The following is a 13,586-nucleotide window of genomic DNA, read 5'->3' as shown; positions in this document are numbered from 1 at the left end:
ACAAAATTGAAAAATATAGAAAATCAATATTCTCAAATTTTTTTTTTAATGTTTATTTATTTTTGAGACAGAGAGAGACAGAGCATGAACAGGGGAGGGGCAGAGAAAGAGGGAGACGCAGAATCCGAAACAGGCTCCAGGCTCTGAGCAGTCAGCACAGAGCCCGACGCGGGGCTCGAACTCATGGACCGCGAGATCATGACCTGAGCTGAAGTCAGACACTTAACCGACCGAGCCACCCAGGCGCCCCGAAAATCAATATTCTTAACCAAGACTCAAAACAATGGCCTGCTTACTTCTGAAGAAACACACCAAATGAAGTGGATATATGCCTGAATCATCAGCTCAAACCCGAGCTGCCCTCTTTCTTCCACACGGGCCAAGAACAATCCCATTCTCATGATTCCTAAGACAGCCTCATCAACTCAAAAACCTGGGGCAACACATACAATCCCCTCCTCCCTCCCCCTCCCCCCCCCCCCCCGAAAAAAAATTCCAGCAAGGAAATGACAATTCCTTTCACTTCCTTCCTTTCTTCAGCGGCCAGCCAATGAAGATTGCTTCACCCTTCTCTCTCTGATACACCAGACACACCTCCTAGAGTAGGAATTGGATCCTGATGGCTTAATTGAGTTAAAAGAAAAGTGCAGATTATCTAAAAGCCTCTCAAAGGTTTCAGAGTGGCTCTCACATCTCAGAAAGCCCAGTGGTGGCTCTCAGTTCTTTGGTTAGGGCGGAGCTGAATGAATTTCGTAGCACAGAATTCGAAAGCACTGGAAGTCAGCAGTTCTGAAGGACTGCAGAAAGGGCTTGTTTACACTTTTCTCTCGGGCTGAAACCCATCTATTTAAACTTTAACCAGAGACAATTATAAAACCATGGTTAGCCAGGGATCGCAGGCTGCGCAAGACGGGAGACAGATGCCAACAGTCTGGCATTGGAGGAGGGAAGGTTGAGAATATTTTGAGGAAAGGGATCAAAGAAGAAGTACAAAGGTTTTGCAAACAGGTGTCACCTAGGTTGGTCTTCATGGGAACAGGGAGGGAAGGGGGAAGGAGTGGGTGGGAGAAGACAGGCAGGGTGGGCACAGAAGACCCACAGCTTCTGATGGTATAGGTGGGACTGGGGCTGTCACTGTTCCACCAGTTCAAAAGTGCCACCCAGGCAGAGCCAGCTGCTTTAGCTCCACTGTTTACACCTTTTTTTGTTTCCCTCTTGGATTCCCTCCCCTCAGAGAGTCAGTGCCTCTGATAGAGGCACCCAGCCCACCAGGACACAGGCTCGCTTCCCCAAGGCCAAGCCTCCTCTTCAATTCAGGTTTTCCTGGCAAAGACCTACTCTGGAGCTGACAAGCAGTCCAATGATGTCAGAGGAAATACCCCACTTGACAAAGGACTGTGCTCCAATTGCCAATAAGCTGAATTCCCTCGCATGCCCTGTTCTGGGTCCTAGGATCTGGAGAATCCTAAGAACACACTCAAAGAGAGATAGTTGTTGCTGCAAAGTAAATGTTTTTATTCTGGATTTGAGGATGTCCGTGGACCTGATATTGACATGAGGGCCAGTTTTAGGTGCATATACAAATGTGGGGAGACCTACGGGACACCAGCCCCCCAGATCTCTGTGTAAAGGAGTCTGACATTCCACCCCTAGATACTCAATCTTTTTTTTTTTTTAACTTTTTGGTTTTGAGTATTCCTATTAAGATACAAATGCAATATGTAGAGGAGAGCCCCTGCCTCAGATGTTACCAGCTAATTTGTTAATAGGGATTCACTTTCTTTTTTTTTTTTTTTTTAATTTTTTTTTCAACGTTTTTTTTTTTTTTTTTTTTTTTTAATTTTTGGGACAGAGAGAGACAGAGCATGAACGGGGGAGGGGCAGAGAGAGAGGGAGACAGAATCGGAAGCAGGCTCCAGGCTCCGAGCCATCAGCCCAGAGCCCGACGCGGGGCTCGAACTCACGGACCGCGAGATCGTGACCTGGCTGAAGTCGGACGCTTAACCGACTGCGCCACCCAGGCGCCCCTAGGGATTCACTTTCTAGCCAGGTCCAGTCAGATTAGAACTAGGGCTCAATAGGAGGAAGATTCAGGACACACATTTTGGAGATGGAGAATGGGCAGAGGCCCTGGATCTATGGGTGGGAAGCTCGTAGTAGTCATGGAAGAGGCCAGAGACAAGTCTCTCTCTGTGCAACAACGAGACCCCGTCCTTCAACATAGGTCAGAGTTCATGAGGACAGCAGAAAGCCAAACTCATGCTAACTTCCTGTGAAGCTTCCTTCTCTGCGAATCCAGCTTTTACCAGGGAAAGCCGTTTGGGGCACAGCCAGAGGGAGATAGGGGAGGTCAGAGGATCTGCAGGTATTCAGGGCCACAGCATGGTCTTCCAGGGCAAAGAGGCCAAAGTCATGGGCTTCTCTCCAGACCAGTTTGTTACACTCACCGGAAGATCTGTGCTATAGCTCTGAACGTCACTCCCAAGTCCAGCCAACCATCTAAAAAATTCATGATGCTGTTCACGAGGGTCTGGGTAGAGAAGGTGGGGACAGCTCCCCGAGAACTCACCCCAACTGGGGACAGATCCCAGGGTAATATCATCGCTTATGGGGGTTGGGAGGTAAGCACTTCATACAAGGTGTGACATAGTATGACATTTATTTTTTAAGTTTATTTATTTATTTTGGGAGAGAGTGTGTGCATGAGCGCGTGCACCCATGTAAGCAGGGGAGGGACAGAGAGAGAATCCCAAGCAAGCTCCACGCTGCCGGCACAGAGCCCGACATGGGGCTCGATCCCACCAACTGTGAGATCATGACCTGAGCCGAAATCAAGAGTTGGACACTTAACCGACTGAGCCACCTAGGTGCCCCATGACATTTTATCTTTAGTAAACATAGGCTAAAATTTTTCTTTCTTAAAGTTTGTATGAGTGCAGATTGCTTTCTTATGCCCTGATCTCCAGAGGAAAGGGAGGAGGTCTGGTTCTTATGTCTCCTGCAGGATGGAGCCTGTGAACACGTGATTGCTGGCAGGTATCCCAAGATCTGCGCAGAAATTTCAGAGGGATACACACATTGCCCAGCTCCTACCAGAGGGTGTTATACCGGGGAGAAGATATTCTATAAAATCGGTCATGACATCTCCAAAGGAAATCCTGGGAGACTGGACATAAACCAGAGAGGCAGTATAGTGCAGGTGCCCCCCACAATACAAAAGTGGAGCATTCCTACAAATCCTTTCATAAGCTGAAATGGCATAAAGCAGAGAAGCTATTACCATCAATTTATAAGAAATAACCCCTCTTAGGCTTTTCCTGATACCTCAGGACACATCTTGCTAACAGGTGCACAAAATAAATTGAGATAAAACGCAGATGCTCCCAGACCCAGTTCACAGCTCTGGTGGCTCGATGCGGAGACGCTGGGTGTAGTTGGTGGGGAAGGAGCTTGGCGGGGCCACTCACGCTGCTCAGGGCGTGCACTGCCTCTGGTCGAGCTCCGCGCAAAACAAACGCTGAACCTGCTGGGCTTTTCTGCATAAAAGCAAAAATCCTCTTCGGATTTCTTTTGGTTAGCAAAAACAAGTACTAATGTAGGTCTTCTGTAAGAGGGAAGTGGTGTAATGTATACTTTCAAAAAGCGAGGGTATGTTACCTATATGGTGGCTCAAAGCATGGATTCAGGAACCAGGCCGTCTGGATTCAGATCCTGGTGCTACCACTTATTAGCTTTGGGACCTTGAGCAAATCGCTTAACCTCTCTGAGCCTCAGTTTCCTCATCCATAAAATTCAGGCAATAGCAGTTCCCAGTTCACAGGGTTGTTGTGGGGCTTAAATAAGTTAATATTTAAAGGGTTAAATGAGTTAATATTGAAAAGCACTTCAGATAGTGTCTATCACAGCAACAGCTATTTAAACATTGCATTTTCAGGTTTTTTAAATTTTTTTTTTAATTTTTTATTATTTTTCTTAACGTTTATTTATTTTTGGGACAGAGAGAGACAGAGCCTGAACGGGGGAGGGGCAGAGAGAGAGGGAGACACAGAATCGGAAGCAGGCTCCAGGCTCTGAGCCATCAGCCTAGAGCCCGACACGGGGCTCGAACTCACGAACCGTGAGATCGTGACCTGAGCCGAAGTCGGACGCTCAACCGACTGAGCCACCCAGGCGCTCCTCAGGTTTTTTTTTTTTAATGTTTATTTTATTTTTGAGAGAGAGAGAGAGAAACAGTGTGAGTTGGGGAGAGGCAGAGAGAAAGGGAGACACAGAATCTGAAGCAGGCTGCAGGTTCTGAGCTGTCAGCACAGAGCCCAAAGCGGGGCTCGAACTCACAGACCGCGAGATCATGACCTGAGCCGAAGTCGGACGCTTAACCGACTGAGCCACTCAAGCGCCTGTAACGATCACATTTTAAAAGTAACATGATCAACCCTCCAGGCCTGGAAACCTCGCTTGGTTCTATGATTGACCCTGTCTCCAAGAAGGTCTGGGGTGACTCTGGTCTGCACTTTTGTCCACCCTACTAGCTTGAGGAGACAGAAGAAAGATAACCCTGAAGCCTTTCTCCTCCGGGCTTCTTTTCCAGCGTTAGCCATGGCACTTCTGTTCTACGCTTGAAGCCTTGCAACATGCATGCCCGGGGCCGGGGTAAAGTCAGCACCAACAGGGAGCGCTGTCCGGTGCCCGGGCCAGAAACGGGAAGTTCCTTGATGCAAATCCCTCAGGCCCTCGGGCAGGCTCCATGTTTGTGCTGTAACTAAATACCACACTCACCTGTCCTTCATGGGTACCAGGCACAAAGCCAGGGTTATAGAACACAGGGAAAAGCCCTCATTGGGAAAAGTAGGAAAAACAGAGAAAGAAGCAGGTGGCAGGAAGAAGGATCATGGCAAATGGGAAACCAAATACATGAGGAAAAAAGAAAAGCTCCAATAAGTTCAAGGAAACTTTTTTTTTTTTTGGGTCTCTCTATTTTTGACCAAGTGAAAAAAAAACCAAACACAAAAGAATAAACTAAGCAACTGGAATCAGATGGGGCCAGTGAAGGGGGGGGAACAGGCAGCAGAACTCTACAAATATATGCTAATTACCTCATCCTTCCTCCCGTGCCCTGCAAGCGAGGCTCCAGAGCCGGTTTGTACATTGGCCTAATAATGATTTCATTTCACAGACATCTTTCCACGTTTTTTTTTTTTTTTCTTAACAAAGTCCATCACAATTCTGTTTTGGGATGTAGAAACAGTATCTATCTTTAGGAAATTTAAATGCCAAAGAGCTCAGATAAGCATAATTGAGAAGTAAAGAATGGTTGGTGTGACCAGGACAAATATCAAATCACAAATATTTGAAATTCTTCCCCTTCGGGGCCCTAAGGAGAGAAGTGCCTTTGTTTGCTGAATTGGCTCACAGAGGACCTGGCCTTTGCCGTGTTGCGTAGGATGTTGGATGGGGAGGAGAAGCCAGAGGAAGGTCAAATATTTAAGAGCCTACTATGCATCAGGCGTTCTGTTAGATGCTAGAAATTTAAGAGCATACAAAACAGGCCCCTACCCTCATGAAGCTAATACTTTTTTAGACTTTAAACAAAAATGTAGTAAATTGCACGTAACATAAAATTTACCACCTTAACAATTTTTTAAGTGTGTGTTTATTTTTGAGAGAGAGAGCACGAGCAGAGCAGAGGAGGTACGGGAGGTGGGGGATGGGGGAGACAGAGGATCCAAAGCAGGGTCCTCGCTAACAGCAGAGAGTCTGATGCAGGACTGGAACTCACAGACCATGAGATCATGACCTGAGCGGAAGTTGGACGCTCAACCGACTGAGCTACCCAGGTGCCCCAACTACCTTAACCATTGTTAAGTGCAAAGTTCAATAGTGTTAACCCTATTTACACTGTTGGGCATCCAATCTCTAGAATGTTTCCATCTTGAAAAACTGAACTCAATGCTCATTAAAGAACTCCCTCCCTGCAATCCCGCCCCCCGCCAACTACCCCTCACCCCAAGGTCGGAGTCACCACCATTTTACTTTCTGTTTTTATTAATTTGACTATTCTAGGTACATCATGTAAGTGGAATCATATAGTATTTGTGTTTTTGTAACTGGCTTATTTCGCTCAGTATATCCTCAAAGTTCCATGTTAGAGCATGTATCAGAATTTTGTTGCTTTTTAAACCGGAATAATCCACTGTATGCACATGACACATTTTGTTTATTCACTCATCTGTTGATGGACGTTTGGGTTCCTTCTACTTCCGGGCTACTGTGGATAATGCCACTGTGAACACAGGTGTGCAAATATCTCTTTGAACTAATGCTCTTTTAAAAAAATTTTTTTTTAATCTTTATTCATTTTTGGGAGAGAGACAGACAGAGCATGAGCAGGGGAGGGGCAGAGAGAGAGGGAGACACAAACCGAAGCAGGCTCCAGGCCCTGAGGTGTCAGCACTGAGACCAATGTGGGGCTCGAACCATGAACCGTGAGATCATGACCTGAGCCGAAGTGGGACGCTTGGCTGGCTGAGCCACCCAGGTGCCCCTGAACTAACCCTCTTTTAGGGAGCTTATCCTATCATATTAGGATTATGTATTTGCCCATCACTTGGCCTAACTATATGGTTAGCTGTACGAGGACTGTGTCATTTATCTTTGTATTCCAACTCCCTATACAATGCTGGCACGTAGTAGGAATGCAATAAATACTTGTTGGCAAAATAATTTATTTTTATACTTCTTAATCACTACTGCTGCAGCTGGCTGTTTTACATATTTTAATAAATAAGTTTTGCAATTTTAATGAATGCTATTTTGATTATATTTACATACTAAGCTAGTTTATACAAGGAGGTTAGTATAAAAACCTAAATCTCAATCAAAATTCACTTTCTAGATGAAATGCCATTGACAATTCCTTTTCATTCACTTTGCTTAAAATCAGCTCTTGTTGCTCTGATTCTTGTCCTTCCTTTCCTCCCTTTTTAAGTCAGCATTGCCTAGATATTAAGGAGTCTCCTCAAATCATGAGACATCCTGTGGAATAAAGCTAGGCATGGGCCTAGGGTTGAGTTTGCTCAGCTCAACAACTTTCATTGAGCGTCATTTTGTCTGAGGTACAAGATGAACAAGGCACAGCCCTCCCTTTGGAGAAACTCACAGTCTTGCAATTCTGTCTGGTTCTTCTTGGCCACAATTAAGCAAGAAACCTCAGTTTTCTCAGGTGCAGAAAATAGTATTTATCCCCATTTCCCATACTCAGTTGAGGAACACAGACACTGTAGCATTCACAAAGCATGAGGGGGTGAAGGACACTGAAAATTCTGGGTAGTATTATATTTGATAATAATTGCTACGTGTGGTATCAGCAGGGATAGAAGCTAGTTCTGTAATTCTTTACAAAATAGACATTTGGAATCATGATTTCTGGTCAAGGAAGCATTATTGTACATTAACCTTGGAGGGACTTTCTCAGCTCTGAACACAAAGAATGGTCTTTAAAATATAAAAGAGAAGGGCGCCTGGGTGGCTCAGTCGGTTGAGCGTCTGACTTCAGCTCAGGTCATGATCTCAGGGTCCATGAGTTCAAGCCCTGCTTTGGGCTCTGTGCTGCCAGCTCAGAGCCTGGAGCCCGCTTCGGATTCTGTGCCTCCCTCTCTCTCTGTCCCTCCCCTGTTCATGCTCTGTCTCTCTCTCTCTCAAAAATAAATAAACATTAAAAAAATATTGAAAAATAAATAAGTAAACCCATAAAATAAAATATAAAAGAGAAAGGTTAAAAGAAACAGTTGGCCCAAAAGATAAAATCTTCTAGGAACTAAGAATGGAGAGCAATAAATGAGACTGAAGACATGGGCCTGTTGGGCTCCAGATCTGAGGCAGAGGAGGCTGGAATGGGATCTCTACAGGGTTAGGGAGACTAAAAGTGAGGAAAGTGTGTGGGAGCCAGAACCGCAACCAGCCAGAACCAGGTTTTCTGTTGGAAACTACCAATGGTAGTTTCTTTCTTTCTTTCTTTTTTAAATTTTTAATGTTTTATTTAGTTTTGAGAGAAAGAGAGAAAGAGACACAGAGTGTTGGCTGGGAAGGGACAGAGACAGGGAGACACAGAACCCGAAGCAGGCTCCAGGCTCCGAGCGGTCAGCACAGAGCCCAGCGCAGGGCCCGAACTCACAAGATGCGAGATCATGACCTGAGCCAAAGTCGGATGCTCAATGGACTGAACCACCCAGGCGCCCCATCTAATGGTAGTTTCAAAACAGGGGCTAGGGGCATCTGGGTGGCTCAGTCAGTTGAGTAACCTGCTTTTGATTTCCGCTCAGGTCATGGTCTCGGGATTCATGGGATCAAGCCCTGTGTCAGACTCTGTGCTGACAGTGCAAAGCCTGCTCAGGATTCTCTCTCTCTTCCTCTCTCTCTGCCCCTCCCCTGCTCATGTGAACTCATGCACTTGCATTCTTTCTCTCTCTCAAAAATAAATAAATAAATACACTTTAAAACAATAACAACAACCAAAAAAAAAAAACCCACCCCAAAACAGGGGCTAGACTGAGAACCGCCCCCCCCCCCAACACAAAGTCGCTTATTAAAGAGGCTAAAAAAAACCCTCGCCACTGCCTGAAGATGGGCCTTATGTGAGGGAATGGTCTGGCAGGAAGACAAGGAAGGGCACAGAGCCCTCATGACTGCCTCTGTGACATCTCTATTACCACAGTATGGGAAAAGAAAAGACAAGCTCTCTTTACCTGGGTAATATGATTGTCTATAAGGAGGATCAAACAGACCATACTGAAAAAATGTTAGAACTACAAAGACAACTCAGCAAAGCTGCAGGGTATAAGATGAAGAAATACAATTCAGTTGCAATCCTATATCTCAGTATTTATCACCCATGATATTTAAGAAACCAGTTTTAATAGTTTTAATAGCAATAAGCGATGAAGTACCTAGGAATAAATGTAATACAGATGTGGATTTTTATCTATAAATACAATGTTGACATTATGTATAGAAATTAAAAAAAATTTTTTTAAATGTTTATTTGTTTTTGAGAGAGAGGGACAGAGCACAAGCAGGGGAGGGGCAGAGAGAGAGGGAGACACAGAATCTGAAGCAGGCTCCAGGCTCTGAGCTGTCAGCATAGAGCTCGACGTGGGCTTAAACTCAAAAACCGTGAGGTTATGACCTGAGTCAAAGTACGACATTTAACTGACTGAGCCACCCAGGCACCCCATGTATAGTAATTTTTTATGGAACAAATTAACTGAGATTTAATACATGGAGACATATAGCATACTCGTGAATTGGAATATTCATTAAAATGAAGAAGACATTTCTTCTAAAGTTAATGTTTGATTTCAGTGCAAACCCAATTTTTAAAATCCCAACCTGATTAGGTAACACGCAACAATGGTCACTGAGTTCATGTAAACAGTAAAGGTCAAAACTAATTATAGTAGGTAGACATGTCTTTGCCAACAAGTGAGGGAATATACAACTTAGAGTGGCTTAAACAATAACAGGTTTATTATTTCACGTCACAGGATGTCCAGTGGTAGGCGGTTTCAGTATTGGCTAATTCAGCAGCACAATGACACCTCCGAGACCTAAGGACTTTTCATCTCCCTGCCTAGCCATTCTCAGTGTGCTAGGCTCTAGCTTGTCCTCTCAGGGTGGCAAGATGGCTGCCACTGTTTCAGCCATCACTTTCTCCTCCAACTCTGTACAAAGATAGGAAGGGCAAGTCGTCTTCTTTTGTACGTTAAGTGAGAAGAAAACTTACCTATCCTATCTCTACTCTAACACAATTCCACATAGGTTTCTTTCTTTTTTTTTTTAAGTTTATTTATTTATTTTGAGAGAGAATGTTTGAGTGGGGGAAGGGCAGAGAGAGAGAGAGAGAGAGTGAGAGAGAGAGAATCCCAAGCAGGCTCTGCACTGTCAGTGTGGAGCCCAAGCAGGGACTCGAACCCACGGACTGTGAGATCATGACATGAGCCAAAAATCAAGAGTTGGACATTTAACTGACTGAGCCACCCAGTTGCCGCCCCCAAGTAACTAAAATTTAAAAGCAGAGGCAGCATAACAAACCTGGATTAAAAAATGAGTTAGTTAATAAATATGTGTTGGAATATTTATACATATTTTTTCTATTTCACATTACAAGATTTTAAGTTGGTTTAAAGACCTAAATTTGAATAGTCAAATTTAATACCTCTAGGAAAAATATAAGAGATTATATTTATACCCTTGTGATAGGAAGAACTTATTAAATAAAGCACAAAAGGATAAAATCATCAAGGAAAAGGTGAATAATTTTACTACCTCAAAATAAAAATATATCATCAACAAAGAGAGAAGATATTTTTTCAGACATACAACAACCGAGATATTCATGTTCAAAAATTATAAAGAACTGCAAAGCAATAAGAAAAAGAAACAACTAGAAAGAAAAATTGACAAAGAATATAAATAAGCAATTCACAGAAAAGAAATCCTAATGGCCAATAGATATACAAGATGTTCAGTCTCACTAGAAATGAAGGGAAAACAATATTAAATAATAAAAAGTTACCATTTTGTAACTATAAATAGGCAAACATTTTAACATTTGAAAATACCAAAAATTAGTAAGATGTGGAGAAACAGGACACTTAGAAAGCAAAGTGGTGATATGTATTTATCTAAATCCTAAGACCCAGCAGTTTCTCTGTTCTCTAGATTAGTGGTTCTCAACCAGGGTGATTTTGCCTTCTGGGAAATATTTGGCAATATTTGAAGACATTTCGGTTGTCACCCCTGCGTGGGGGTGGGGTGCTACTGGTACCTTTGGGGTAGAGGTGAGCAGTGCTGCTAAATATCCTACCCCACAGCAAAGAGTTATTTAGTCCAAAATGTCAATAACACCAAGGTTGAGAACCTGTGGCCTAGAAAAACTGTCACATGGTGTGCACCAGGAGATAGGTATTTAAATGTTAATTGCAGTATTGTTTATTATAGCAAATAACAACACACTGAAAACAATTCACACATCCATAATGCAGGAAGTGGATAAGTAATTTGTGTATTTCAAACAAGGGAATAATATACAACAGGTATATTTAATGAATTAGTTCTTCAGGTTACAATGTGAATCAATCTAAAAAGAAATGATGACTAGGGACACCTGGGTAGCTCGGTCAGTTGGGTATCCAACTCCAGCTCAGGTCATGATCTCACGGTTTAGGAGTTTGAGCCCCGCGTCGGGCTCTATGCTAACAGCTCAGAACCTGGAGCTTGCTTCAGATTCTTTATCTCCTTCTGCCCCTCCCCAGCTCTTGCTCTGTCTCTCTCTCTTAAAAATAAATAAACATTAAAAAAAAAATTTTTTTTAAGTAACAATGACTAAAAATGCATTGCAGAATATTATGTACAGGGTGATATAGTATTCCTTTACAATTTACAAATACAAAGCATACTATATATTGTTTATGAATATATACGTATAATATAAAAGTATAAAAAACATGCATGGGAATGATTTATAGGAACTTCCAGGTAGTGATTACTTTTCAGAAAAGAGGAAAGGAGGGAAAATAGAGAAATGAATGAGATCGGGAGTAGATAATGGGTTTAAACTACTTGTAAGACTTTTTATAGCAAACAAACAAACAAAACCCCTAAAGCAAATAAGCAGACATTAAGATCTGTTGAGTGTTTTATACACAGATGTTTGGTAAACTATTTTCTATATTTTTCTGTCTGTTTGAAATATTTTATGATGGAAGTATTTTAAAGTATTTTAAGAGCTGCATCTGCAAGAATTGAGTATTCTGTTTGTGTTTCAGGAGCATAGAGTTGGTAGAGGGAGCCAATGTTTCCAGAAGAAACCGTGCCACTCCAAAGGGAAATTAGAAAAGGAGAAAGTGACCCTTGAATAAAGAAGAGTTTATGCATTTAAAGACCCCTCTCCGGGATTCTTGGCAGGAAGAGTTCACTTTCCTGCTGCATCAGGGATTGGAAGGCTATTCCTCTGTCCATGGTCCTATTCCTCTGCTTCAAACAACTTTAGAAGAATCCAGAGGGAGGTTCAAATCTGCAATGTAGAAAAGCATTGAAGTGTTCTAGATACAGCTGAGAAGCTGAGAGAAGACGGAATTTGTGGGTATAGCAGATCTTTGGAATCTTTGAAAAGAAGTTCTGTCGGCAGTAGATCCCACCAGCAGAAGGGGATCCTGCTGGACAGCCATTCTTTTCAATATTGATGAACAGCATCTATCCGTGGAGTGAGCTCCACTTGAGCTGAAGCCTGCTTGGTAAGAATGACACTATCATCTCCCTAACATTTCATATTTTGAAAGAAAGCCCTTCCCATTCCTGATGCTTCTCATCATTTTTTCCCAACACTCCAGTAAGACCAGTCAACAGTCACCTGTGCTTTTATAGCGATGAAGAGAGACTAACAAACTCAGTAACTCAACTGAAAAAGACATTTTATGGGCAGCCCATGGTAATCGCCTATCTTTTGAAAAGAAACAACATTTTTTGAGATCCCAGGAGGTGTCTGGCACTACACGAAGTGGTATGAGCATGAGAGTGCAGAACATAATGTTTGGGAACATAGTGTTCCTCCGGGGACTTAAAAATTAATGCAGATCCAAAACTGTTTAAAAAAATGTGGGTTGTAATAAATTATGGGAAAACAAAGTGAAAGGTGTAGGGGCAAAAATCCCAAGCATAGTGATGGAACTAGAGAACATGGAAATGGAATATGATGAGCCAATTAACCTCAGGAGAACAGAGACTCATGGTATGGGCAGAATACAAGACGCTTATCTTGAGAAGTCAATTTTGCAGACTCAGTTACTTGTCCACACACACAAAATCAATAGCTATTTCTGATAGGCTGCTGGCAAAAAAAAAAAATACTGTTCTTTTCTATAGATGGAGTCTAAACCATCCAGCATACAATAAAGTGTTTAAGAGAAAAAATATATGTGGGCTGGCAATCTTTCAATCTGTAAAGCTGGTGATCTAGTTTTGGGTGATAGCTCTAATGGAAATAGGTGCAATTGGGTTTGTAGATACTGATTTTTATCAGCAACCAGAAACTGTGCTAAAAGCTCAATTTGGCCTACTTTAGGTTCCCCGGCTAAGTTAGCGAGGGAATTTTCATTAGGTTATTTGAAGAATAAGAAGAAATAAAGCAATGCATGAACACCGTGATATGTAGGTGAGAAGGTATCTTAATAGAAATAGTACTCTAGTCTAGAACAGTGTTTCCCCACCAAGGTGATGGAAAGTACTGGGAAATGCAGAGACCTAACTTGTCCTCAGACTGAGCTTTCTTCATTGCCCCGGCTTTCCAGTTTTAATAACTTCAGCCTTGCTAACCTGCCAGTACTAGGGAAGTCAGTTTCATGTACTGATGTCAGCCTCTAATTTGAACTCCCTCATGGTCATTGCAACTTTGTTCACTTTTGTAATTATTTTTTCACATTTTCTTGTTTTATAGCAATACGGAAAGATAAAAATACCTAGAAATGTTTTTTTTTCCAATGTTGAAGGGAATAATTTAGACAGTCACTTCCACATGGATATCTAATAGGCAT

The 13,586-nt window shown here is 42.6% G+C and overlaps 1 long non-coding RNA gene across 1 annotated transcript in view; it reads left to right on the top strand.

Moving 5' to 3' along the window:
* LOC122234842 overlaps positions 1-12,969 on the top strand; it is a 46,657-nt gene extending 33,688 nt beyond the window's left edge. Inside the window, exon 7 of the long non-coding RNA XR_006212761.1 lies at positions 11,823-12,969. This is a non-coding gene — a long non-coding RNA (uncharacterized LOC122234842). The remainder of the gene's footprint in view (positions 1-11,822) is intronic.
* Positions 12,970-13,586: the final 617 nt, after the last annotated feature.

The sequence above is a fragment of the Panthera tigris genome, chromosome A2, assembly GCF_018350195.1.
Source record: "Panthera tigris isolate Pti1 chromosome A2, P.tigris_Pti1_mat1.1, whole genome shotgun sequence".
Taxonomy (NCBI): Eukaryota; Metazoa; Chordata; class Mammalia; order Carnivora; family Felidae; genus Panthera; species Panthera tigris.
The sequence above is the reverse complement of the archived record's forward strand: the minus strand, read 5'-3'. Positions and strand labels throughout refer to the sequence as shown.